The sequence below is a fragment of the Phaseolus vulgaris genome, chromosome 10 (genome assembly GCF_000499845.2).
Source record: "Phaseolus vulgaris cultivar G19833 chromosome 10, P. vulgaris v2.0, whole genome shotgun sequence".
Lineage (NCBI taxonomy): Eukaryota > Viridiplantae > Streptophyta > Magnoliopsida > Fabales > Fabaceae > Phaseolus > Phaseolus vulgaris.
This window is the reverse complement of record NC_023750.2, coordinates 32,365,261-32,369,382: the sequence shown is the minus strand read 5'-3', so window position 1 is coordinate 32,369,382 and position 4,122 is coordinate 32,365,261. Positions and strand designations below refer to the sequence as shown.

The window sequence follows — 4,122 nt, the reverse complement described above, 5'->3', positions numbered from 1 at the left end:
ATCCATCACCGTATCACCCACCAAATATGTTTGTTTTTTAGCCACCAATTTTCTTTTGGTCGCTAAATGTAATTGTTTATTTCTGCCACCGAATCAACCACCGAATATGTTTATTTTTTTGCTACCGATTTTCTTTCGGTCATTAAGCCTAAATATGTTTATTTTTTAGTCACCCATCTTCTTTCGGTCGCTAATTGTAATTTTTCATTTGACTAATATACTACTACTAATACTACTACTACTATTATTATTATTATTATTATTAATAATAATAATAATAATAATAATAATTCATAGAAAAAGACCAAGACTTGGTATTTTTAAAGTGAATTTCACTTGTTAGCATGAAGGTGTGGTTTGGTTGCGCAACTCTTCACAACTCTGCTTTCATTCTTATCTCTTGCAGTATTGGACTGAGTCTGAGGATTCTCTTCTCTCATTCAACAAATGGATTCCTCTCATCTCTCTGGAGGTATCAGTATTTATTTCAATTTCTAATCCATTGCTTTTCAATTGAAGCTCTAGATCATGTGTTTGTGTTTCTGCAGTAACTTAACGTTTCACCGTCTGTTGTACTGGAACAACTCTGATTTCATTTGTAACTCTTATGCAATGGAGTGCATTCATCTTTCTAGAGGTATGAATCAGAGTGTGAAGTTAACTTCTGCTTTGATTTCAAAAGCTAATTGATTCCTTTTCAATTGAAGCTGTAGATCATGTGTTTGTGTTTATGTTTGTGCAGAAACTTAACGTTTCAGCTTCTCTAGTACTGAAGTCATGGATCACCACTTGTTTCTTTCTCTGAGATATTAGTTGAAGGAGGTAACATAAGCTTATCTATCTTTCCTCTTTTTCCACTCCCAAATTAGTTACATATCAACCATAATATATCTGTTCCTTCTTATGGATGAAAATATCAGATACTCTGTGTTTATTATGATTTATAATATTATTATGAAAACTATTGTTCTTAACTAACTCTTTTTTATGTGTAAATAGTTTTCTTTACATTTAAATAATCTATATGTGATATCTCAACTAAAATAATTTTATTTATAAATAATTTGTATATGTGAGATCTTAAAAAAATTCTATTAGAAATACTATTCTGTGAAATAATGCAGTGATTTTTTATAATTTATAATATTTTCACGGAAAGTAATGTTCATAATATCCCTTTAATTTATAAAATAATTCTTCTTAGATTTAAACCATTTATATGGATAGAATTCACATTAGAATATGCTTGACTTGAAGTTGGTTTCCCTTAGATTTTTTATTTCCTGCATACGAGATTAGATTTCTCGGAAACTAACTGCAATGTGAATGATTAACTTTCTGGCTACTTAATCTAACTTGTTATTGTAAAATTTGATCAGCGAAAGCTTGCGCAAATATCATAATAATGGCTGCATCAAGGGAATGTTCCGCAGCATGAATAAACTGTTAATGTAGTCCTTAAAGTATTGAAAATCTATTAGTTTAATCCCTATATTGAAATATTTTACTAACATTGATATACTAATTTGAAGGATTTTGCAATACTTGAAAGACTACGTAGCATGACATATAATTCTAGGGACGACTCATTATTTCAGTACTTCAAGAACTGCTTAGATGAGAGTCATAGGACTAAATTGATGATTTATTTCAATATGGAGGATTGTTGTGAGACTGCGACTGCCAATGCAATTTAAAACCTTAATTCTCATGGCTTTTGAATTTGATAGGGTCCTTTGTTTGGTACATTAGCAGTAAAAATTTAACTTTTGTGGAGGATTGATGTAGTTTGTTATAAAGCTAGTAGTTATAGCTTCTATGTTTCTTTAGTGACTGTGATGTGATTTTTTTTACTCCAAATTATATAGACATTGCATGAATTGTTGATCTTGTTTGATAAACTGCAGCTGCTACTAGAAAGAGGAGCAAACATCGAGGCTAAGGATGAAGATGGTGCAATTCCTTTGCATGATGCTTGTGCTGTAGGTAGTTAGATTCTCAAATCTGTTATATAAATTGAACTTATATCTTTTATTGGGAGCAAGAATTTCAATATCATTTTCTTTAAATGGTCTTAACAGGATTTACTGAGATAGTCCAACAGGTACTAAACAGAGAAAATGACGCAAAACATATAAAAAGAATGCTGGAAACTGAGATAGTCCAACAGGTACTAAACAGAGAAAATGACGCAAAACATATAAAGAGAATGCTGGAATCAGTTGATTCTGAGGGTGATACTTTGAGGTTTTTTAATCCTTCAAAAAATTTGAGTTTCTACTTGGCTACTTAATGGATGCCAATTTCAATATCCATTCTTATCCGCAACTGTCTTTCTTTCATGTTTGGTGAATGTCTTCTGATTTGCTCCCATCATTGCCTTGTGATTATTTTCTCAGCCTCTCCATCATGCAGTAAGAGGTGAGCATGTTGATGTGATGTAATTAGGTTGTTGTGGTCTAATGGGCCATCTTCAACAAAGGAAAACTTATACAGAAAGATAACTCAAATGAATAATTCCATATCAAGCTCTTCATATCCTACTATCCGTGAACATAAAGGAGACCACATTAGAGATGATGACAGTTTAGAAGAAGATTAATTGTATGTTAAATTATATAATAAATTTGACTCTTTTAACTTGTTTTCAATAGTTTTCGTTGTGTAATATGATTTACTTTTAATTTGTGTATAACTCTTTCTTAAACAATGTATTTGAAGTTCATTCCTATTTAGCTTGATTGAATTTTGAGTATCCATAAGCAGGTTTGATTTTTTTTTTATAAACAGGTCAAAATAACATTTTAAATAGGTATTAATAATACATATAAAAATAGATATCGAAGTTGATTTGTAGGTTTTATCTGCAAAGTTGTTGTTTAGCGACCGAAACAGAATCAATCGTTGTAATTAAAAAAATTATTTAGCCATTGAAATCAATTTTGTTGCTATAGAGGTCTCCATTTAGTCATCGAATTAGCCACCACGAGTTTTTTTTAATTAATTACTTTAATCCATTAGTTATCGAAAAATGGTGGTCGCTGTCACCTTTTATTTCAACCATTGATTTTTTATAAAAATTTGGCCGCTAATTTGGTTTCTGAATTCTGGTGACCAAATTTTCTACGATCGATTTAGCCCCCGATTTTTTATAAAAATTTGGTTGCTAATTTTGTTCTTGAATTATGTTGATGAGCTTTTCTGTGACAGATTTAGCCACTGAAATTTCGGTTGCAAATTTGTGACCAATTTATAATTTAGTTTAAATGTTTTGCGACTAGGATTTTCGCTTCCATATTTATTTGGTGACCGTTTCGGTCGCAAATATATTTAGTAACTGATTATAGTGCTTTTAGGGACCAAATTTGGTGATCGCTAAAAGTGATTTTTTTTTCTAGTGTTATATATAGAAAAAGGGATGATTGGCTTTAGTTGTTTTAAAGTTTAAATAATTTATATGGTTGGAAATAGGAATAATCTATTTCTATTATCATTTATAGAAAAAAAAAAAAGAGAAAAAAATAGAGAAAAAGTTGATGGTGAAATCATGAATAAGTAAAGAAAATGGAGAAAAGTATTAAAATAAAAGAAATTGGTGATTAGATAGCACAAATGTACTGTATTTGGATTGTAGGTATGTTCTTCTTCTTTTAAGTGTACATTTTGTTATCTGAAAAATCAATATTTTTTTGGAAGCTCAGCCTCATTATAACCCTGCAAAAGACCTTAATATTCATGTTTCTAATGTGATTATGATATGAAGATGAAATGAAAACCAACTGTGACTTGTTATGATTTAGTGGAAATTGATATAAACACTTACCTATGAGAATAAGAGAAGAAATTCCTTAATAAATTGTCATTTCATTGTTTCCGTTATTATCCTAGAAATTGATTGTATCTATATCTTGTTATATTTGAAGTTGGAAGCACTATATGTTTTTTATTTAATCTATTGTCCAGTAAATAAAGATGTTTTGATATTTGAACTCAAATATAATTTATTCATATTCATTTACTTTGCTTGAGGACAAACAAGGTTCTAGGTTGAGAGAGTTGATAAGTGTCATAATTCAGTAATATTTCATAAAAAAAAACATGCACTTATGGACTTTAATTGGT

The 4,122-nt window shown here is 29.8% G+C and overlaps 1 long non-coding RNA gene across 1 annotated transcript; it reads left to right on the top strand.

The window, feature by feature from the left end:
* The first annotated feature begins 346 nt into the window (after nucleotides 1-346).
* LOC137818839 (uncharacterized) lies at nucleotides 347-2,731 on the top strand. The gene is made up of 5 exons (XR_011082150.1): nucleotides 347-472; nucleotides 549-637; nucleotides 743-822; nucleotides 1,908-1,986; nucleotides 2,082-2,731. It is a non-coding gene; the product is annotated as an uncharacterized lncRNA (long non-coding RNA).
* The last annotated feature ends 1,391 nt before the right edge of the window (nucleotides 2,732-4,122 follow it).